The sequence below is a fragment of the Notamacropus eugenii genome, chromosome 5, assembly GCF_028372415.1.
Source record: "Notamacropus eugenii isolate mMacEug1 chromosome 5, mMacEug1.pri_v2, whole genome shotgun sequence".
Lineage (NCBI taxonomy): Eukaryota > Metazoa > Chordata > Mammalia > Diprotodontia > Macropodidae > Notamacropus > Notamacropus eugenii.
Window position 1 is genome coordinate 392,428,772 of NC_092876.1, and position 25,105 is coordinate 392,453,876.

Here is a 25,105-nt window from a genome sequence, read left to right on the forward strand (position 1 = left end):
GAGGAAAATATCAAAGTCAAGGCTTCTGCATCCAAAACCTTCAAAGTAAATTTACAGTGGTCTCAGGTCATGGAAGAGCTCAAAAAAGATTTTGAAAATCAAGTAAGAGAGGTGGAGGAAAAAAATGAGAAGAGAAATAAAAGCAATGCAAGAAAATCTTGAAAAGCAATTCAACAGCTTGCTAAAGGAGACCCCAAAAAATACTGAAGAAAATAATACCTTTAAAAATAGACTAATCCAAATGACAAAAGAAGATCAAAAAAACCAATGAGGGGAAAAATACTTTCAAAAGAAGAATTAGTGAAATGTTGAAAGGAGGTTCAAAAGCTCATGGAAGAAAATAGTTCATTAAAAATTAGAATGGAGTAAATGAAAGCTAATGACTTCATGAGAAACAAGGAAATCACAAAACAAAACAAAAAAGAAAAAGAAAAATTGAAGACAATGTGAAATATCTCATTGAAAAAGCAACTGACCTGGAAAATAGATACAAAACAATTTTAAAATAATGAGGCTACCAGAAAGTAATGATCAAAAAAAGAGCTTAGATATCATCTTTCATGATATTATCATGAAAACTACCCTGATATTCTAGAACCAGAGGGTAAAATCTGTGTGTGTTCATCTTTCATTGCAATAGAAGACCATGCCATCAGAGAAATAATGATGTGACTTGCACTAGACTTTTTCTGAGTGAAGGAGGGTTGTGCAGGTCACCAACCTCATTTCTTCTCCAGAGTCATCTGAATCCAGTGACCAGATATTCATCAGGATGACTGGAGATGACCCAGGATGAGGCAGTTGGGGTTAAGTGACTTGAACAATGTGACACAGCTAGTGAGTGTCAAGTGTCTGAGGTGAGATTTGAACTCACGTCTTCCTGACTCCTGCACTGGTGCTGTATCCACTGCACCACCTAGATGCCACAGAGGGTAAAATAAATACTGAAAGAAGCCCCCAATCACTTCCTGAAGGAGATCCAAAAGGAAAATCTCCTAGTAATATTTTAGTCAGATCCCAGAGTTCCCAGGTCAATGAGAAAATATTACAAGCAGCCAGAAAGAAACAATTGGAGTACTGTGGAAATACAATCAGGATAAGACAAGATGTAGCAGCTTCCATATTAAGGGATCAAAGGGCTTGGAATATGATATTCCAGAAGTCAAAGGAACTAGGATTAAACCCAAGAATTACCTGTCCTGCAAAACTAAACATAATATTTCACGGGAAAAACACTCATTCAATAAAACAGAGGATTTTCACACATTTTTAATGAAAAGACCAGAGTTGAATAGAAAATTTGACTTTCAAACACAAGAATCAAGGGAAGCATGAAAAGGTAAACAGAAAAGACAAAACATAGGGGACTTACTGAAGTTGAACTGTTGACATTCCTACATGGAAAGATAATATTGGCAATTCTTGAGACTTTTCTCAGTATTTGGATAGTTGGAGGGATTATAAACATATAGACTGAGTGCACAGGGTGAGTTGAATAAGAAGGGATGATATCTAAAAAAAGTCAAATTAAGGGATGAGAGAGGAATATATTGAAAGGAGAAAGGGAGAAATAGAATGGGGCAAATTATCTCTCATAAAAGAGGTAAAAAAAAGCTTTTTCAAAGGAAGCGAAAAGGGGAGAGGTAAGAGGGGAAAATGAAGCTTACTCTCATCATATATGGCTTAAGGAGGGAATAATATGCACACTCAATCTGGTATGAAAATCTGTCTTACTCTACAGGAAAGCAGGAGAAAAGGGGATAAGTGGAGTGGGGGATGATAGAAGGGAGGGCAAATGAGAGGAGGGTGTAATTAGAAGTATACACTTTTGAGGAGGGACAAGGTCAAAAGAGAGAATAAAATAAATGGGGTACAGGATAGGATGGAGGAAAATCCAATGAGTCTTTCACAACATGACTATTATGGAAGTCTTTTGCATAACTATACATATAGAGCCTTTATTGAATTATTTGTCTTCACAGTGAGGATGTGTTGGGAGGGAGAAAACGGGGATAAAGGAAGGGGTGGGCGCGATAGAAGAGGGCAAAGATGGGGGAGAGGTATTCAGAATGCACAGAGTCTTGGAGTAGCAGAGGGAAAATATGGGGAGAAAATTTGGGAATCAAAATCTTGTGGAAATGAATGTTGAAAATTAAAAGAAATAAATGAAAAATTAAAGAAAAAAAAGAAATTGAAGGAATAACCTGAAAAAAAAATACACTTCGCCAAATTGAAAAGGATTTACAATAAATTACTGCAGAGAACTCCTTAAACATAGAATTGGCCAAATGAAAAAGGATGTACAAAAGCTAATGGAAGAAAAACACCTTTAAAAAATTATAATTAGACAATTCTATGAGACATCAAGACTCAGTAAGAAAAGATTAAAAGAAACTTTTAAAAATAGAAGAAAATGTAGAATACCTCATTGAAAAAACAATTGACTTCAAAAATATATCCAGGAGAGATAATTTTAAAAATTATTGGCTTATTTGAAAGAAATTACAAAAGCAAACAAAAATAAAAAACGGATCCTGGACAACATCTTTCAAGAAAGTCAATAAAAACTCCCCTGACATCCTAGAAACAGGGGATAAGATATTCATTCAATGAATTCACTGATTGTATGCTGAAAGAGTTCACAAAATGAAAACTACAAGGAATACCAGAGTCAAATTCCAGAATTATCAGTTCAAGGAGATAATTCTGCCAGTACTCAGAAAGTATCATGTTAAATACTGAGGAACCACAGTCAGGGTTATGTAAGACCTAGCAGCTTCTATATTAAAGTAATGGAGGGCTTGGAATAAGATATCCTGGAAGACAAAGGACTTTGGATTGCAACCAAGAATAAATTACCCAGAAAAAAATGAGCATAGTCTTTCAGGGGAAAAGAGAGCTTAATAGAAAATTCAATCTTCATATACAATACTCAAGAGAAGCATAAAAAGGTACAGGAAAGAAAGAAAATAAATCATGTTACTCAATAAGGTTAAACTGTTTACATCCCTACATGAGAAGATGATACTTGCAACTCTTGAGAACAGTATCTTTATTATAACATTTAGAAGGGATATACATGGATAGAGTTTGTGGGTGTAAATTGATGGCTGTGTTGATAAAAATTGGATTTTACTGAGAGAAAAAGAAAAGAGGAGGCAGAAAAGGGTAAATTATGCCACTTGAAGAGAAGCAAAGGCTTATTACAGTAGAGGGAAAGAAGAGAGAGGTGAGCATTGTTTGAACGTTGTTCTCATTGGATTCGACTCAGAGGGAATAAAATACAAACTCAATTTGGTATAGAAATCTATCTTACCCTATAGGAAGTAAGAAGGGAAAGGGAAAATAAAAGAGAGGGAAGCTGATAGAAGGAAGAGCAGATTGAGGAAGGTGGTAATCAGAAGGAAAATACTGAAGAGGAAGGAAAAGGAGAAAAGAGAGAGAAAAGCATAAAAGAGAAGTTAGGATGAAGAGAAAGAAACAGAATGGGATGAACCCCACCCCCCCATGGTTGGCTCTTGTCCTTCATTTGTGAAAAGGACCAAAATGACATCACCAAGATAAAGTGAAATTTTGGTATGTTCGACTGTGGTTGATCAGACCATTATGAGCTCAGAATGCTCTACCACAGATTAGGCACAGATAGCCCGTGTGAATATTTGAGGTGGATACTTCAAATTTGCACATCCAATGTTTGCTTTGTGCTATCTCAGTTCTGCTTTGCTCATAGAGCACAGAACCTGTTCTGATGTGGGCACACCATGCTGAGGAGTCCTGTACCAGTGTCTCCCATGGACCACAATAAAATCCAAAGTTCTTGAGAGAGACCTTGAGTTTTCACACAGTAAAAATCATTTCAACTGTTCGCCTGCCCTTTCTGAAGCCACACTGACCCTCGGGCATATGACTGTCTTCCAGGTGAAGGATTCAGGAGGACTCTAGCAAGAATCTTGCCAGCAATTACTAAGACAGAGAGCTCCTATGATTGTCACATAACATTATATTCCCTTTATCTTTGTAGAGATGGACCATGAAGGCATCCTTGAACTCCTGGGCAATAATCTCCTCTTGGCATATAACCTGGAAAATTTCAGTCAGCTTTTCCATGAGCAATGATTCCCCTACTTTGTAGATCTCAGCTGGAATAGAATCAGCACAAAGCGCTTTGCCAATCAAAGGAGCCTATGGTCCTCAAAACCTTGTCTTCAGGTGGAAGTTCGTCTAAGGAGGGATTGACCTCAAACTGAGATAAATGGTCAGTGGCCTCGGCATGGAAGTAGATAGCAGAGTGAATTAAAAAACATAATCCTACAATATGGTGTTTATAAGAAACTCATCTGAAGAAGATACAGACACACAAAATGCAGATAAAAGGCTGAGCAGAAAATATTATGCTTCAGCTGAAGTAATAAAGCAAAGAATAAAACAGAAGACTGATCTAAGACAAACCAAAATCAAAAAACAAAAAGAAAAAAGAAAAACAAAACAAAAAAATCCCCACAGAGCTGGTTTGATAAAAGGAAAGCTATCAGCATAATTGACCATATGAACAACAAAATAAACAGAAGTCATATGATTACCTCAATAGATGCAGAAAAAGCTTTTGCCAAAATACAACCCCCATTTAACCATAAAGAACAGAAATTATTGCTGTTTTCTTTAAAATTATGAATACCATTTATCTAAAATGATTAGCAGGCAATATCTGTAATGGAGATAAGCTGGAAGCATTTGCAATAATACTATGAGTGAAGCAGGGATGTCCATTATCAGCACTGTTTTTCAACTTTTTACTAGAAATGTTAGCTTCAGCTATAACAGAACGAAAAGAAATTGAATATATTAGAATAGGCAATGAAGAAACAAAAGTATCACTCTTTGAATATGATATGATGGTTTCCTCAGAGTATCCCAGGGAATCAATTGAAGTACTACTTGAAATAATTAACAACTTAAGCAAAGTTATGAAATAACTTTTCAGGATATAAATAAAGCCAAATTAGTCATTGGCATTTCTATATCTTACTAACAAAACCCAGCAGCATGAGATAGCAAGAAAAATTCTATTTAAAGTATCTGTTGACGATATGCAATGTGTGGGAGTTTGCCTGCCAAGACAAACACAGGAACTATATGAACCCAATTACAAACATTTTCTCACAAATAAAGTCATACCTAAATAATTGGAAAAATATCAGTTGTCCATGGGTAGAGTGAGATAAAACTATAAAAATTACATTTCTACCTAAATTGAATTTCTTGTTCAGTGCCATATCAAACTAACAAAACTTCATATAGTAAGGTTAAAAAAATATAGTAATCACAATTCTGGAAGAACAAAAGATCCAGAACGGCAAGAAAATTAATGAAAAAACATGAAAGGATAGCTGTACCAGATCTAAAACTGTATTATCAATTAACAATCATCAGAACTACTTGGTAATATCTAAGAAATACAATGGTAGATCAGTAGAATATGCTAGGTACACAAGACAGTATTCAATAACTATAGTAATCTGATAAACACAAAGACTTCATCTTCTGGGATAAGAACTTATTGTTGGATAAAAACTTCTGGGAAAAGTAGAAAACACTATGGCAGAAACTTGGCGTAGAACAACATATTCCACCATATACTAAGATAAGATCAAAATGGGTGCAATGATTTACACATAAACAGTGATACTATATACAAATTACGAGAGTAAGGAATAGTTTATCTATCAGTTCTATGAAGAAGGGAAGGATTTTGGACAAAATAAGATATAAATAGCATAAGAAAATGTAAAATAGATAATGTTGATGACATTAAATTAAAAATATTTTGTTCAACGACAATGCAACCAAGATTAGAAGGCAAACAGAAAGCTGGGAAACAATTTGTACAAATAGTGTCTCTGATAAAGGCCACAGTTCTAAAATATATATTGAGAATTGAGTCAAATTATAAGAATACAAGTCATTCTCTAATTGATAAATGATCAAAGGATGTAAAAAGACAGTTTTAAGATGAAGAAATTAAACCTATCTCTATTCTTATGAAAAAGGGCTCTAAATCACTTTTGATTAGTGTATCACCCCGGCAAAATTCACAACACTGGTGGTGACTATGAATATGCCAGCATAGCTCTCAATCACAATGTATAAAAGACTCTCCATGTAGAAGGTGGAAGAAAAACATTTATTTGAACACCAGAAAGCCAAATCCCAGAAACAGAAAGCAAAATCTGTCATGGTGGCAAAGAAGTTAATGAACATGATCACAGCAGAGGACAAAGCCATTCTCAAGCCTCCCCTCCCCCAGCAGGGCCTTCTGAACACAGTTAACTGTTGTAGTGTATCAGTCTTAAACCACCCCTCGCTCAGCCAGGGCCTTCTCACCATCCACTGTCACAATGTGTCAGCTGGGCCTGTGTGTATTGTCCTTTGTTCTATCCCCTCTGATTTGACCCCACTTGCTCACTCCCTCCCCTTCCTGTTCTGCCTCTTCAGCAAACTCCTTCCACCACATGTGACCCAAACTTCCAAGCAACCCAAGCAGATCATATGAAGCTATTAATTAATGAGAAAGATCTTTCCATTTTAAATTATTATTACAGTTAGAGAAATACAAATTAAAACAACTTTGAGATACCACGGCACACCTATCAGACTGATTAACATGACAAAACAGGAAAATGGCAAATGTTCATAAAGATGTGGGAAAATTGGAACACTAATACATTGTGTGTTTGTGCACTGATCCAACTATTCTGGAGAGCAATTTGGAACTATGCTCAAAGGACTATATAAAATTGTGCATACCCTTTGATCTAGTAATGCAACTAGTAGTTCTATATCCCAAAGAGATTGTAAAAAAGGGGAAAAGACCCACATGTACAAAAATATTTATAGGAGCTCTTTTTGGGTTGGCCATGAATTGGAAATTGAGGGAATGTCCATAAATTGGAAAATGGATGAACAAGTTGGTCTATATGGGTGTAATGGAACACTATTATTCCATAAGAAATGATGAGCAGGTGGATTCCAGAAACACCTGAAAGATTTGCCTGATCTGATGATGAGTAAAGTGAGCAGGACCAGGAAACATTGTGCACAGTTACAGTAACATTGTGTAATGACCAACTTTCTTAGACTTTGTTCTCAGCAAGTCAATGATCTAAGACAATTCCAACTGACTGATGATGGAAAATGCTATCCACATCCAGAGAAAGAACTAGGTCTGAAGCAGATTGAAACATACTATTTTCTCATTCTTTTTTGTATTTTGATTCTCATTGTCTTTCACTTTTGTTGTGATTTTTCTTTCACACCATGACTAATCTAGAAATATGTTTATTATGATTGCACATGCACTGCCTATATCAGTTTTTATGCTGTCTTGGAGAGGGGGCTCAGGAATTGTGGGGAGGGGAAGCTTAGAACTCAAAATCTTATAAAAGAGAATGTTACAAACTAAAATTTAATTACCTTATGATTTCAAAAAAAAACTTTATTAATGTTGAGTGTTCTTTGTGAAAGAAAGATCTACCCATCACTCTTATTGCCTTTATTTTTAACTGTTTGAAACATTCCTACATTTGAAGAATTACTAAAGTGCTATGGTATCCTTTAAGCTCTCCCTAACCTGCCCAACTAAAAGTTCTCTCTCCCCTCTCTGAGCTATCATGAAAAATCATTCATATCATTTATATGCCTTCATAATATAGTTATTTCTAGAAATTATGTTTTTCTCTTCTAATTTATTTTAAGGAAATTGACTGTGAATGTGTTATTTACTTTAGTTTTCTATGGAAAGCCAGCATGAATGATTTGTATATGTTAGGCAATTATGAAATACTATTTAAAATAAATGCTTGTTAATTAAAATGTGTATATATTTTAAATATATACATATTATATTACATACTTACATATATTTTAAAATGTATTGAGTTATTGAATGAATGCATGGATTTTGATGTCAATCTGTGTCTTCTCCACAGAGAAAAGTTTTCTGTCATTGACTAGAACATTCCTAAGGAAACAAGCATGGTTTCCCTCTCCCATTTTATTATTTCTTTAGCATCCTAAATGCTTAAAAAGGAATAACTTAGATAAACATAGATTATTCGCACTGAGTAACCAAATTGACATTTCTTTAATTCCTGAGAATACTATGTCTCTAAGATCCAAACCAACCTCAAAAGTAAATCAATACAAGTCTAAGAGTTTCAACACAGAGAATTTGAAATGCAGGTAATCCTATTATGTAGTAAAAACAAGGGGAAAAACATAAAACTGAATTTAATTTCTACTTTAAGCACATCTCAACTGTAATTTTGACTTGAAAAAGAAGAGGAAGACTGACTACATGACTTCAAATGTCTGTAATTGATGACTTAAGTAACCAGAATGAAATTAAGATACTTACAGGGAAACAGAATAAAAGTTTCACAACAGAACTACGAAGGGATAAAGACAAAATTTAGCTTCCAAGTAGATTATGATAGTAGTAGAAGAGAGGTTGCTGTTCTTTGTGATCATATCCAAGTCATAATAGATACAACCTAAGCTACCTGCTGTAGATCAATTTAACTATATGCTTGTAGCTCTCTAGAGGACCAATAAACTGTCAATTAGCTCCCACTTGAACCACCAAATTGAGAAAAATAGAATCAGTCATGGCCCACAGTTTACAAAGTCAAACATTATAGATATTTCTCCATTCTTTTCCTTTTCCATTTCTTTCTTTCCCTCATTTCTCTTCACTACTTTTCCATTCAATAAATTCTTGAATGATAACACCTCTCATTCCACTTTTCTGACCATGTATTATAACTCACAGGTTGGGGTCTCCAAAGGGTGCCCAACTACTATTCTCTCTCAAGTTTCAAAGTGTAAACATGAGAAGCCTGAAGCTCTTAAACTTGTTCTCTATAAATAGTCAATCAGTTATTTCCATGAGCTTTTAGATAATGTAAACCATGCCCTCTAAACGAGGGAAGCACTCTGTCCTTGTGCACACAAAGTCTTAGAGGAGAGTGAGCTTAAACTGACAGTACAAAGGTAATGGGGCACATCTAGCACTCTAAGATCTCCTTTTATTTCTTTGCAGGATACTTAATAAGAATCCCCTTAGGCATAACTGTCTATTGGTGAGGAAACTCAGCTGTGCTCTGACTGTCTATGCCTCTGTTGAGTAAGGCTGGCACTTTTTGAGGGGCCTGTTCCATGAAACAATCTTCCCTCAGGTAAGTCTCTCTCTGTTTTTACTAGTGGCATTTTCATTGCCATTAGTCATCACTGTTCCAAAGGGTAATGATATCAGTGAGAATTCTAATGAGATTTCTGCCTCCATGAAACTCACAAGATTTCTTGGACACTTCCAACTTGGAATATCAATTTCCTATGATCACAAGAAGTAACACAAATAAAAGATGACTATGTCCTCACAATTATCATGTCCCTCTGAAAAGCAGGGTTGATAACACTGACTCTCATGAGCCTTGAGACCAGTTTGAAGTGTTTTACTTCATTTAAAGTGCCATGGTTTCAAGGATAAGGTTACTCCTTTTGCCTAATTACTGAATTCTGTCTGAGGAATCCCTGGATCATCCATTCTTTCATCTCCATAGCTCATCAGAAGACCCTTTTTTTGTTGTCTCAGAGCACAAGTTTATAAGTTTAGGGACTAGCTCACCAAAATTTAATTTGAAATTTTGAAATTTCAAATTTCAATTCAAATGAAACAAATAAGAAAGATTGAAGAAGAAAGATGTGTTCTTCCCAGACCCTTTGATGAGTACAGCCACATTACAAAATAAATATTTTAAATATAAAATACAAGCAACTGTGCTTGAGACTGGAAATGCAATGAAAAATAACAATGTCCCTTGGCTTCAAGGAGTTAGTAATCTAATAGGTACTTGAAAACAAGTCACTCAAGTTGACTTGACAGTGGAAGCAGCCTTTCTTTCTGGCTAGTGGTGGAGAAACACTATGGTGATGGCTATATACCAGGTAAGGATAACATTTTCATGGCCATTGGAGCCTCTGCCCCAGTAACCTCAGCAACAGTGAAACCACTGTTAAATCCTCTGCACCTCTACCTCTGTCTGCATTAAGGAATGTTTCAGTGGAAATACTCCATGATACATGTTGACTGAGAGAGATGAAACTTAGCTGAACAAGTCGTAAGACCCACTCTAAATAGAAGAAATATTTCACCTTCCTCTTCACCCATACAGTCCTGAGTTACTTTACGGGTGGACAAAGACATCAGCTTATAGCCTTGCCATCTAAGATTCAGATAAGTCCTAAGGATCACTAAGGCTATTTAATCCACCCTAGCAGCTAAAAATCCCAAGATATTGTTCCTTCCTTCTCACTAGAATGTGAACTATGTTGGAGCAGAGACTGCCTTGTTTTCTTATTTGTATCTCTGCTGCTCATGATGATGCTTGATACATAGTAAGCATTTAAAAGATAATTGGTTCATTCACTCACAAATAGGACATAAATGAGAACACAATGGGACAAAAGAAACTAATTACTGCTTGAGCTTCATTAATGATAATTTCAACCTTGAAAATGTGGAGAAATCATCAGAGGGAAATTCTATATTGTGTATGATTCTCTCTAAGCAGGAAGAAGTCTGTTGGTGTTGGAAATGACATGACCCTGGCAAGGAAATGCTTAGTTCCTCCTCGATTTTGTGATAGAAGAAAGTCACAGCATAGATCAACATATGATTTGATTTTGGGATAAAAATAATTCAAAGGATTCAAATGAATGATAGGTAGAATCCCATCTCACTAAGTTGTATGATAAAGTCAGTCAAGGAGGGAGGGAGAAATATCAAGGATGAAATTCGGAAGATGCAAATGTGAAGAGGAGAAAAAGTATGAGGTCTCTGAAGGACTTACTAAACTATAAGCAGAAGACAGAAGCAAAGGCTGATAACAGAATAATATTCAAGTACAGTTACACTCTATAAAATGATTCCAGGAGAGGTGAAACTTAGACAGCTGAAAGAGGTTAAGAAAGATAAAGTCAAGAGAAAAGATTTTTTTGTTTGTTTGTTTGTGGACAAAAGGAGGAATAAAATTGTTGCTTCATGTGAATGGCATGATGATAAAAAATAACAAAAGACTGAGATATTCCATTCTTGTATTGCTTCATTTCTCTGTATAAAAAATGCCATTAGTACTTTAAATAGAAAAAAATAAAAAATGGCTAGCAGTTAATACTTAAGATATGTACAGGGATAGTGAGAAAACACTTAGTTGGCTGTGATGAATTTTGGTCACTTAGCTCAGAAGAACTATAGATACTGAAAGAAATCACTAATATCATGGTCAGTGATGTTTGAAATATAGCAGAAATACAGACCAATGGCTGGCACTGTACACAAGAATACAGTCCAAATGGGTACATGATCTAGGTATAAAGACTGATATTATAAACAAATTAGGGGAGCAAAGAACAGTGTAGTTGTCAGATTTATGGAGAATGGAGAAATTTATGATCCAACAAGAGACAGAGAACATCATGAAGTGCAAAATGGATAACTGTGATTACATTAAATTGAAAAGATTTTACACAAACTCAATGTAACCAAGATTAGGAGGAAAGCAGAAAACTAATTTTTGCAGCTAGTGTCTGTGATAAAGTTCTCATTTCCAAAATATATGGAGAAATGAGTCAAGTATACAAGAATATGTCATTTCCCAATTGATAATGGTCAAAGGATATGAACAGAGAATTTTCAGAGGAAGAAATTCAAGCACTAAATCACTATTGATTAGAGAGATACAAATCAAAACTCCGAAGTATATCACCTCAGATTGGCTAACATGACAAAACAGGAAGATGCTAAATGCTGGAGAGGTGGGAGAGTTGGAACACTAATTAATTGTTGATGGAGCTGTGAGCTGATCCAAACACTCTGTAGAGCAATTTGCAACTATGCCCAAAGGGTTACAAAAATATGCATACCCTTTGACCCAGTAATATCATTTCTGGGACTCTATTCCAAAGAGACCATAGAAATGAGAAAGAGTCACACATGAACAAAAATATTTAAGGCAGCTCTCTTTATGGTGGCCAGAAACTGGAAATCAAAGGGATGCTCACCAATTGGGGAATGGCTGAACAAGTTGTGGTATATGAATGTAATGGAATACTATTGTGCTATGAGAAATGATGAACAGGAAGACTTCAGAGAAGCCTGGAAAGGCTTAAGTGAACTGATGCCGAGGTAAAGGAGCAGAACCAGGAGAATTTTGTACACAGCTGGAACCACAGAGTGCAAGGAATTTTTCTGGTAGACTTAGTACTTCATTGAAATGCATAGACTTAAAAAATTTCCAATAGTAAAGATATCTATAATCATATGAAAAAATGCTCTAAATCACTATCAATTAGAGAGATGCAAATCAAAACAACTGTGAGGTACCACATCACACCTATAAGATTGGCAAACATGACAGAACAAGAAAATGATAAATGCTGGAAAGGATGTGGGAGAGTTGGAACACTAATTCATTGTTGGTGGAGCTGTGAGCGCATCCAACCATTCTGGAGAGCAATTTGGAACTATGCCCAAAGGGCTACAAAAATGTGCATACCCTTTGACCCAGCAATATGACTACTAGGACTGTATCCCCAAGAGATCATAAAAATGGGAAAGGGTCCCACATGTACAAAAATATTCATAGCAGCACTTTTTGTAGTTGCCAAAAACTGGAAGTCAAGGGGATGCCCATCAATTGGGGAATGGCTGAATAAATTATGGTATATGAATGTAATGGAGTACTATTGTGCCATAAGAAATGATGAACAAGAAGACTTCAGAGAGGCCTGGAAGGACTTATATGACCTGATGCTGAGTGAAAGGAGCAGAACCAGGAGAACTTTGTGCACAGCAATGACTACAGTGTGCGAGAGTTTTTTCTGGTAGACTTGGAATTTCATAATAACGCAAGAACTTCTTAAAAAAAAAAAATCCCAATGGTGGTTCTCAAGGCAAAATGCCTTCCACACTCAGAGAAAGAAATATGGAAGTCAGTCGCAAAATGTAGCAGATCATGTTTGTGTATGTGTATGTTTTTGTGTATCATGTTTTGATTTGTTATATGATTTCTTTCATTTATTTTAGTCTGATTACATAGCATAACTATAGTGAAAATATACTCAATAGGAAAGTATATGTAGAACCTATACAGAATTATATGCAGTCGTGGGGAGGGAGGGGGGTAGTGGGGGGTAGGTGTGGGGGGGATAAAATCTCAATTGTATGGCAGTGATTGTTAAACATTAAAAAATAAAAAAAATTAAAAAAAATAAAAATAAAATACAATAAAATAAAAATTAAAAAAAAATAAAAAATTTCCAATGGACTCTTGAGGCAAAATACCTTCCACATCCTGAGAAAGAACTATGGAATTGGATTGCAGATAGAAACAGACAATTTTCTTTTGTATTATGTTATATTTTATTTTATGGTTTCTCCCATTCATTTTAATTCTTCTATGTAGCATGTATTTAATAGGAAAGTACATGTAGAACCTATATAAGATTGTACACTGTCTCAGGGAGGGAGTGGAAAGATTGATTGATAGAAGAGCTAGTTGAATGACTGTATTTGAAGAGTAGTTATAAGTGTTTCAGTGTCAGTTTGGCAAGTTGTCTCCTATGGATGGCCTACAGAGCTCTGTTTTGGCCTTTACTGTTTAATTTTGTTTTCAGTGACTTGAATAGAGAAGATGGAATACTCATAAAACTGACAGATGATACAAAATGGGAAAAGCAAGCTAACACATTTGCTGATAGAATCACGATCCAAAAAGATTTTATAGTCTTAAGAATTGGGCTGAATTTAATAAAATGTATCCAATCAGAATAAATTAAGTCTTACACTAGGGCTCTTAAAGTAAGGAATGAAGGAAGTATCGTTGGTGATGAGTTTGTCTACAAAGTATCTGGGGATTGTGGTGTACAAAAAACCGGATGTGTGTCAGCAGTTTTATATGGCAGTTCAAAAATGCAATCAGATAAATTTAGAAAACTATAGCTTTCAAGAATAAGGAAGTCATAACAGTACTTCTATATTCTGCCTTAGTCACAACTCATCTGGTATAGCTCTTTAGGCCATCCATAGGACTTGATACTGGATACTCTCTCCAAAACGAATTTATTTCAAGGAAATATTTCAAAGGTACATTTTATGCTGACTCTCGACAAAGAAGGTAATATTTCTATTGAAACATGTATTTTTTATTTATCTATAATTAGATCTCCTTGTTGGATGAAGAACTCCCCTTGCCCTGGCTAGTAATTTGACCATTGATGTCACTTTAAGATGAGTTCACTGATTCATTACAGTTATATATATATATATATATTACACTTTTGAAATGGTTCTAGAAAAAGGTAAATTAGGAGACAGATGATATCAGTCCTTTTTTCAGAGACTTGAGGAATGTAAGGGATACAGAAACATGGAATAATTCTCTGTAGAAGTCTGTGTCCTCTGAGTAACTGCTTGCCTACAAATATGGAAGCAATTGAAGGTACTGACCAATGTAGAAGCTTCTCGATGAGCAGAGGGTTTATTGAATCAAATCACACAGAGAAAACAAAGTGAATAAAGCACAGTGATGAAATCTTGACCAAGTTTTCTTAAAAAAATAAATGTTTGGGTGAGGGAGAGGAAAGATTGGGATTTTTGCTAGAGCTTGAAGACTAAGTTATACTTCCATCATTGTTCAGTCACATCTAACTCTTCTCAACCCCATTAGGGATTTTCTTGGCAAAGACGCAGGAGTGTTTTTCCATTTTCTTCTCAGGTTTATTTTACAGATGAGGAAACTGAGGCAAACAGGGTTAAGTGAATTGACCGGAGTAACATAGCTAGCAAGCATGTGAGACCAGATCTGAACTCGAAAGGAGGAGTTTTTCTGACTCCCAGTCTGGCACTCTATCCACTGCACCACCTAGCTGTCCTCCATTTGTAAAGGTGGAGGCAAAAGCAAGCAAAAGTAAAATGGCCAGAACAATCATGAATAGAGAGCAGATCACTTTGGTTATAGGAGAGGACTCACAAGGGATGAGTATAAAATGGAGACAAAATTATTTAGAGTTCATCTTAGGCAAATCTTGTTTTTCATATACATATATATGCACACATGTTACATATACATATGTAACACTTGACTACATGACAAATAATATCTTAGAAATAGTCTTAATGATTTGTGACTGTGAAATAAGCTTACAGTAGATTATTGTTGTTGTTGCCTGCTAAATTATGCAGTGCGTTCAAAGCTTGGGACATCCTTATCCCAACTTCTATTCACACTGATAAGGTAGATACAGAACACAGATAATATTTTTCCTCTAGGCTCTAGAGTTAACCTGAGGAACTAGGGGTTGTATTTTTTAATGCTGTAGTTCACCAGCTCTCACATACTGTAATGATTATTACCTTATATCAATATTTAACTTTTAGGAATGAATATTTACTACAGTGGGGCAATTAGGTGGAACAGTAGATAGATTGCTGGGCCTAGGCAGGAAAACTCATCTTCCTGAGTTCAAATCTGGTCTCAGACACTTACAGGTGTGTGACCTTGGGCAAGTCACTTAATCCTGCTTACCTCAGTTTCCTCATCTGCAAAATGAGTTGGAGAAGGAAATGGAAAGCCATTCTAGTATCATTTTCAAAAAGAAAGAAAACACCAAATGACATCACAAAGAGTCAGACTACTAAAACAACTGAACTGTAAATGCAAAAAATTTACTATAGTGGCATAATTTGTAAAAAAAAAAAAATCTCCTCAAGAATCACATAAAGACCAAAAAATTTTGGTGTCAAGCTTATATCATGTATACCAAAGGAATAACTCATAACCCCTCGAAAACATTTTCCTGTGTTGCTCAAGGTATTAAGAATAAGAATAGTGTAGTTTATTTTCTGGGTTTTTTATGGAGTCTTGAATCTATTTTACTTCATCTCATTCAGTTTGTCCTTGGATACCAAAGTATTTATTATTTATAACTTTTCTAGGGATGTTACTTGACAGTCGAAGAAAGTTCAAAATGTTCTAGATGCTTATGGGATAACTTAATCCTCCTGAGACCAAGGCAGGAGGGAAGAAGACCTCCTAGACAGACCCCAAAGCATTCTCTTCTCTTGCCTCTTCCCAAGTTGTTCTTCTAAAAGGGAAACGTTCTCTCTCTTCTCTTCTGTTCTCTTCTGTTCTCTTCTCTTCTTGTCTCCTCTTGTCTCGTCTCACCTTGTCTCGTCTCACCTTGTCTCTTCTCTCTCTCTCTCTCCCTCCCTCTCTCTCTCTCTCTCTCTCTCTCTCTCTCTCTCTCTCTCTCTCTCTCTCTCTCTCTCTCTCTCTCCCTTTCTCTCTTCCCCTCCTCCTCCCTGCTCCTCTCCTCTCTTCTGTACCACTAGTTCAATAGTTTCAAATTCATCCCAGAAAGCTTTACAAAGTCTCTTGGGTAATCTGAACACATTGTAGCATGTAGGGGGTTGTTCCAGAACTTTTCCTCATTTAATGAAGAGAGATGTGTTCTCACAGAATAAATTTATCACTCACTTCAAGCAAAATGAGACACTCAATAAATCCCAAAACCCTCATCAGGACTATTTTTCACTGTTATTATCTATAGCTAAACAAATTATTTTGATAAGGGAACCCATCTTCACACATTTTTTAAATTTGTAATGTACTTTGGTAGAGAGTCAGGATCCCGTGGATTCAAAATAGATTTTCACTTTCCACTCGTACAAGGATTAGCCAAACACATTTCTTTATCAGCAGAAAATATGTTCTTTAAGGAAACCAATTGAGTTCAGAAGAGCTCAGTCATAGCTAAATGGAAATGCTTCCCCTTACCATGACTGAAATTAGACATGGAAAACTATTATTAATTCTTTTTTTTAACACTTTATTTTTTATTATTATTTTTAATGTTTTACAATCACTGCCATAAAATTAAGATTTTTATCCCCCTCACACCTACCCCCCAATACCCCCCTGCCTCCCCATGACCGCATACAATTCTGTACAGGTTCTACATATACTTTCCTATTGAGTATGTTTTCACTATAGTCATGCTATGTAGTCGAACTAAAATAAATGGAAGAAATCATAACAAATCAAAACATGATACACAAACACACACACACACACACAAACATGATCTGCTAAATTCTGTGAATGACTTACATATTTCTTTCTCTGAGTGTGGAAGGCATTTTGCCTTAGAAAACCACCATTGGGATTTTATTTTTAAGAAGTTCTTGCGTTATTACGAAATTCCAAGTCTACCAGAAAAAACTCTCGCACACTGTGGTCGTTGCTGTGCACAAAATTCTCTTAGTTCTGCTCCTTTCACTCAGCATCAGATCATATAAGTCCTTCCAGGCCTCTCTGAAGTCTTCTTGTTCATCATTTCTTATGGCACAATAGTACTCTATTACATTCATATACCATAATTTATTCAGCCATTCCCCAATTGATGGACATCCCCTTGACTTCCAGTTTTTGGCAACTACAAAGAGTGCTGCTATAAATATTTTTGTACATGTGGGACCCTTTCCCATTTTTATGATCTCTTGGGGATACAGTCCTAGTAATCATATTGCTGGGTCAAAGGGTAGGCACATTTTTAGTAGCCTTTTGGGCATAGTTCCAAATTGCTCTCCAGAATGGTTGGATGAGCTTGCAGCTCCACCAACAATGAATTAGTGTTCCAACTCTCCCATATCCTCTCCAGCATTTATGCTTTTCTTGTTCTGTCATGTTTGCCAATCTTATAGGTGTGATGTGGTGCCAGGCCTAGAGGCCTGAGGGCTACCTGAGTCTTCTTACCTCACCTCACGAGGTCTTCGGTTGGCCAAACCTGATGCTCATATGAGAGAAAGGACGTTCCAGAGTCGAACAAGGGTTGAGCTTTATTTCAGGGTCTAGTTACAAGTGCAGGGGAATTCTTCCTTAGGAGGGAGCGAAGAATCTCCCAAGGAGGCAAAGATCTTACAATAAGAGATTGGAAGTAGAAGTATAAGTGGGGAGAGAGGGGGAGGGGAGAGAGGAGAGAGGAAAAGTGGAGCCTTGTGTCCTGTCTGCTCCGCGCCCCTCCGCCCAAGAGACCTTTCAGGCTTTCCGGATCCTACTTAAACCCTCCAGCAGCATAGTTTGCATCTGAATACAGTGCTGTTAGATAACAATAGTGTGCCCAGATCTGGGACAATCTCGAGGGCGGGGAGAGCTCTCTCCCATCACGTTTCTCACGGGAACAGGCGGAAATACACGAGATAGCTCGGTTCACCTCGATTCCCAGTCGTTTCCTGGGGGGTCTCGTGAGAACTCTAAGATTTAGAAGTTCCCACCTTTACCCGCCCGAGACTGTCCACCTGGAATTGAGCTTCCATCCTCAATATCTCCCCCTTTTTGTTTTGCACTGCGCGCACATGGCTCTAGAGCAAATAGTGACTGGAGGCTGAGTGGATTAGGAAGGCCTTTAGCATATGAGTACCCCACAACAAGACTTCATTTACACAGAAATCTGCAGCTAGCACAACTGACAAAGAGAGGCATCAAATAAAACAAAGATGAAGCTAAATGGCTGAGTTACAACAAGAGAAAGGGCAATCATTAATTCCAAAGCATATTCTAAGAGAAGCAGCTAGTGCTGGCGCCTTACACATCACCACCCCCTCAGTCATGCAAATGGATCTCAACGGCCAAGCCTGAATGGCCAAGCCTGTGGTATTCAGGTGAAAAGTTGGTCATCTCCCGAAAAGTTGGTCACCCCTTCCCCTCCCCCCCAATGTCCTGGGTTTGTGATATCAAAGTCCAACTTCAGCCGCTGGAAAGAGATGCCTAGATGGAGTGGTCAGCTATGTTGGGATGAGTGCTGCTTCCTCTCTGGGCAGCAGGGTTAAAGCTGTCATCAGCAGACTCAGGTGGTGCATGATCCTTCTCCGGGGTCTCCGGGCTCTCCGGGGTCTCCGGGCTCTCCGGGGTCTCCGCCTCCTGCGTCTCCACCGTCTCCGACATCGATTTACACCTACAGATCCTTCTAATGGGAATCCACGCATTCCCTTTTCCTGTGGAGACACAAACATACCCTGGACCCCATATTAGTATCTTATACGGACCTTTCCATTTCCCTGAGGCCATATCCTTTACCATGGCCCATGTGTCCTTATATCCAGCCTGGGTATTACTTTCCTTGCGGGGTTGTCTTGGAATAGTCAGAAAAGGTCTCATAGCTGGAGTAGTATGTGAGTTTTTTGAGATATGCAAAAAATTGTGTGTATACACAGCTGTATCAAGCTCTGATTGTGTTAGGTGACCTCTTAATCTCCCCCTTTTTTGTTTAGCGAGAATCACCTTTAAGGTGAAATTGATAAGGCTGCATAGTAGCTGTTTATTTTGGTATAGCTGCTGCCAGGTGCTCACAAATGCTAGATTAACATCTGTAAGGAACCTGAATTTCCTGGATTTTTTCTTTATAACAAACACAGGAGCATTCCAGGGTGACTGTGATGGCTCTATATTTCCTTTTTCTAATTGCTCCTTAACCAATAGTTGTAGTGCCTGGAGTTTTTCTGGAGTCAGGGGCCATTGCTCCACCCAAATCGGGGTGTCTGACTTCCAATTCAAGGGTGGGGACTCCAGTGCAACAGCAATGGCCCTTACTAAAAATTTGATAGCTTTATCCCCAGGCGGATCATGATGTCTCTGCCCCAGATGTTAAAACTAAGTCCTGGAATCACCAACAGCCATACCGTCCCTTGGCGATCCTCTGCCTCCCACTTTACTGGGTGCATTGTCTCTAAGGTATTTTGGCACCCTCCTATTTCCCACACTGGTCTCTGGCTTTCTTTAAGCTTCCAGTGCCGGGGTACTGAGCAACCGCTAAGGCAGGTCCTATCCGCTCCAGTTTCAAGGAGGCCAGTCATGGGAATTCCATTGAGCCAGATTGTACACTCAGGTCTATTCTGTCCTATTTCCTTTAGTAACTGGATTTGAACTGAGTGCTTTAAGGGAAGGGCAATAGCTATGAGAAGCTGATTGTCTATATGAGCTGGCTCGGCTACCACATTGGAGCATGGAAGTGCTGTGGTGCCAGTGGGATAAACTCCTGTATATATAACTACGGGTGCATGAGAGGGGTCCTGTAATATCAGGGATTCCTCCTGTATGGGGTCTCTCAGGGGAATCATAGTAAACTGATGAGCTGCAAGCTGGCACTTCTCTAAGCTGTAAAGGTGTTGCATTCCTTCCTCTGGCCCCCTAATCTCCTGTATTCTCCCTCCAAGGGGCCATCCTGATTCTCTGCCAAAGGGTACACTTTCGGGGCCCTTGAGGGGCCCCTCACCCCGTTTCCCGACTTCCTACATTGTCTAGCAAGGTGACCTGGCTTTCCACATGAAAAACAAGGGTCCTGGCCCCTCCCTGTACTTATTTCTTTCCTACACTCTTTCTTAAGGTGTCCCGGTTTTCCGCAATTAAAACATTTTTTCTCCAAAGAGATATTACTTAAGGCTACGGCCAGGTACTTCCCTTGCACCTGTGCCAAGTAGACCTGACTTCCTACCCTGTCACATCTTTGTATCATTTCTTCAACAGATGAATTCTTTGGCAGTCCCAGCATTGCCTTTTTGCAGTCATGATTACAATTCTGCCGCAGCAATGTCCTCAACACTATCTCTGTGCCTTGATTCTCCTCTCCCATGTCTCAGCCTACTGCCTCCTGCAGCCTGGCCACAAAATTAGTAAATGGCTCAGTGTTTCCCTGCGTAATCCTAGTCATGGGAAACTCTCTCTCTTTCTTAGAGGCTATAACCTTCCAGGCGGCAATAGCCATTCCGGCAATCAAGACATAATCGGCGGCCGAGTACTGTAATTGATTTCCTGTAGCCTCAAACTGCCCTGTTCCTGTAAATCGCTGATAAGCCTGGAGGGCCTGAGCCCCTAGCCCACTGGTAGTGCTCTTTACCCTCTGAGAAAATTCTGATACCCAAATAACATTCTGCCCAGGGGTAAGGCAGGCTCTAGCTAAGCTCTTCCAGTCATTAGGAGTCAGAACAAACTGACCACTGAGAGTCTCAAGCATGGCTATGACAAAGGGTGAATTGGGGCCGTGCTTGGTACAAGCCTCTTTGAGAGTCGCTACTCTCTTCCACTCTATAGGTATGTGGCTCCTCCGAACCCCACCAGGGACACTGGGGTCCGCTATTTCTAGCACAGGAAATGTCCCTACGTCTTCTCCATTCTCTATAGCCTTTCGTATTCCCTTTTCCAAACTGGACTGTGGCTCTGGACTGTCTGACCAATGGAGCATGATATAAGGAGGCGCAGAGGGAAGACACGGTACATTCTCCCCTGCTTCTCCTTTCCCATCCGCTAGATGGAGCTCCGAGTCTATTTTTTCTCTACACTCCATAACTTTCTGCTTACCAGGGTTCTCCCCTCCCCTCTCTCCACTTCCACTCTCATTCCAATCCCGCCCTGGACTCTCTGGCCGTTCCAAAAGGCTCTTAATTACACCGTATATCAGGAAATCTAAATCCTCCAGCTCCCCGGGGCATAGTTGCTCATAAGCGGTCATTTGTTCTCCGACCGCTCCCCATCTTTCTCTTGATATTCCTGTCTGCTTGAGCCAAGGAGAAACTTTCCAAATCCTTTTTTTTTTTTTTTTTTTTTATTCTTTTTTTTTTTTTTTATTTAGCTTTTAACATTCATTTTCACAAAATTTTGGGTTTCAAATTTTTCCCCTTTTCTCCCCTCCCCCCCCAAACGCCAAGCATTCTAATTGCCCCTATGACCAATCTGCTCTCTCTTCTATCATCCCTCTCTGCCCTTGTCTCTGTCTTCTCTTTTGTCCTGTAGGGCCAGATAGCTTTCTATACCCCTTTACCTGTATTTCTTATTTCCTAGTGGTAAGAACATTACAGCTGGTCCTAACACTTTGAGTTCCAACTTCTTTAGCTCCCTCCCTCTCCACCCCTTCCCTTTGGAAGGCAAGCAATTCAATATAGGCCAAATCTGTGTAGTTTTGCAAATGACTTCCATAATAGTCATGTTGTATAAGACTAGCTATATTTCCCTCCATCCTATCCTGTCCCCCATTACTTCTATTCTCTTTTGATCCTATCCCTCCCCATGAGTGTTGACCTCAAATTGCACTCTCCTCCCCATGCCCTCCCTTCTATCATCCCCCCCCACTCTGCTTATCCCCTTATCCTCCACTTTCCTGTATTGTAAGATAGGTTTTCATACCAAAATGAGTAGGCATTTTATTCTTTCCTTTAGTGGAATGTGATGAGAGTAGACTTCATGTTTTTCTCTCACCTCCCCTCTTTATCCCTCCACTAAATGAGTCTTTTGCTTGCCTCTTTTATGAGAGATAATTTGCCCCATTCAATTCTCCCTTTCTCCTCCCAATATCTTTCTCTCTCACTGCTTGATTTCATTTTTTTTTTAAGATATGATCCCATCCTCTTCAATTCACTCTGTGCACTCTGTCTCTATGTGTGTGTGCATGTGTGCATGTGTGTGTGTGTAATCCCACCCAGTACCCAGATACTGAAATGTTTCAAGAGTTACAAATATTGTCTTTCCATGTAGGAATGTAAACAGTTCAACTTTAGTAAGTCCCTTATGACTTCTCTTTGCTGTTCACCTTTTCATGTTTCTCTTCATTCTTGTGTTTGGAAGTCAAATTTTCTTTTCAGCTCTGGTCTTTTCATCAAGAATGCTTGAAAATCCTCTATTTCATTGAAAGACCAATTTTTCCCCTGAAGTATTATACTCAGTTTTGCTGGGTAGGTGATTCTTGGTTTTAGTCCTAGTTCCTTTGACTTCTGGAATATCCTATTCCATGCCCTTCGATCCCTTAATGTAGAAGCTGCTAGATCTTGTGTTATCCTGATTGTATTTCCACAATACTTGAATTGTTTCTTTCTAGCTGCTTGCAATATTTTCTCTTTCACCTGGGAGTTCTGGAATTTGGCCACAATGTTCCTAGGAGTTTCTCTTTTTGGATCTCTTTCAAGCGGTGTTCTGTGGATTCCTTGAATATTTATTTTGCCCTCTGGTTCTAGAATCTCAGGGCAGTTTTCATTGATAATTTCATGAAAGATGATGTCTAGGCTCTTTTTCTGATCATGGCTTTCAGGTAGGCCCACAATTTTTAAATTGTCTCTCCTGGCTCTATTTTCCAGGTCAGTTGTTTTTCCAATGAGATATTTCACATTATCTTCCATTTTTTCATTCTTTTGGTTTTGTTTTGTGATTTCTTGGTTTCTCATAAAGTCATTAGCCTCCATCTGTTCCATTCTAATTTTGAAAGAACTATTTTCTTCAGTGAGCTTTTGAATCTCCTTTTCCATTTGGCTAATTCTGCTTTTGAAAGCATTCTTCTCCTTATTGGCTTTTTGAACCTCTTTTGCCAATTGAGTTAGGCTAGTTTTCAAGGTGTTATTTTCTTCAACATTTTTTTGGGTCTCCTTTAGCAGGGAGCTGATCTGCTGTTCATGCTTTGACTTCATGTCTCTCATTTCTCTTCCCAGCTTTTCCTCCACCTCTCTAACTTGATTTTCAAAATTCTTTTTGAGCTCTTCCATGGCCTGTGCCCATTGAGTGGGCTGGGACACAGAAGCCTTGATTTCTGTGTCTTTGCCTGATGGTAAGCATTGCTCTTCCTCATCAGAAAGGAAGGGAGGAAATGCCTGTTCACCAAGAAAGTAACCTTCTATAGTCTTATTTCTTTTCCCTTTTCTGGGCATTTTCCCAGCCAGTGACTTGACCTCTGAATATTTTCCTCACACCCACCTCACCTCCTGATCCTCGCAGCCAGTGTTTGGGGTCTGTGATTCAAATGCTGCTTCCAGCCTCAGGGCTTTGGGCGGGGGCAGGGCTGCTATTCAGTGTGAGATTAAATTCAGATGCTCAGGTGAGGGCAGGGCTGCCTCTCAGGCTCAGTTCCCTCAGGGAGTTTATGCACAGACCTTCAACAATGGATCCAGGCTCCTGCCTGCTTGGAGAGCCCTGGTCTGCCGCTGCCCCTCAGCTTCTGTCTCCCGAGGGGGCCCGAGCCATGGGGGCACCCCACTCCCCCCTCGACCCACCAAAGGGACTCTCTCACAGACCCCCGTCACCTGTGGGTGGAGGTACTTGTGCGGCCGCTGGAGATCCCGTCCCTGAAGCCCGCTCGGATCTGTTCCTCTCGGTGCCGTGGCCACGGCAGGGCTGTACTCAGCTCCCAGTCCCGGCGCCCAGTCCGCAGCACGAAGGACCTTTTACGAGAGGTTTGCAGGTCTCTCCGGAACAGAAATCTCCCTCGCTCCAATGTTCTGTGGCCTCTGGGTGCAGAATTCGCCGTGAGTTACTTCTTTGTAGTTGTTCTATGGGTTGTGGGTTCGGAGCTATGTGTATGTGCGTCTTTCTACTACGCCATCTTGGCTCCGCCCCCCCCCCATCTTGGCTCCGCCCCCCCTCCAAATCCTTTTACAAAATTCTCGGAGGTCGTTTAACTCTATAGTGACCCCCGCCTCCCTGCATTCCCTGTAAAGTATCTCAGCCCAGACCTCCTCTTCCTCTGGCTTTATTACTGGCAATTGATTCCCCATCCCTGCCCTTTTCCCATGGGTGTGGGAAGCTACTCTCACTCTTTCTCTCCTTCCGAATCTAGGATTCGGGACTCGCGTCTTTCACAGCCCCTTCCGGGTGTTCCCAAAGCACCCAGGATATCTGCGCTCTCAGTCCTCTGTTCGGGGTGCCAACTGCCAGGCCTAGAGGCCTGAGGGCTACCTGAGTCTTCTTACCTCTATCCCGAGGTCTTCGGTTGGCCAAACCGGATGCTCGTATGAGAGAAAGGACGTTCCAGAGTCGAACAAGGGTTGAGCTTTATTTCAGGGTCTAGTTACAAGTGCAGGGGAATTCTTCTTTAGGAGGGAGTGAAGAATCTCCCAAGGAGGCAAAGATCTTACAATAAGAGATTGGAAGTAGAAGTATAAGTGGGGAGAGAGGGGGAGGGGAGAGAGGAGAGAGGAAAAGTGGAGCCTTGTGTCCTGTCTGCTCCGCGCCCCTCCGCC

At 39.1% G+C, this 25,105-nt stretch overlaps 1 long non-coding RNA gene across 3 annotated transcripts in view; it reads left to right on the top strand.

The window, feature by feature from the left end:
- LOC140506852 (uncharacterized) overlaps positions 1–25,105 on the top strand; it is a 58,837-nt gene that overhangs the window by 29,109 nt on the left and 4,623 nt on the right. For all 3 annotated transcript variants that reach the window (XR_011968130.1, XR_011968131.1, XR_011968132.1), the window contains one exon: positions 9,098–9,233. This is a non-coding gene — a long non-coding RNA (uncharacterized lncRNA). The remainder of the gene's footprint in view (positions 1–9,097; positions 9,234–25,105) is intronic.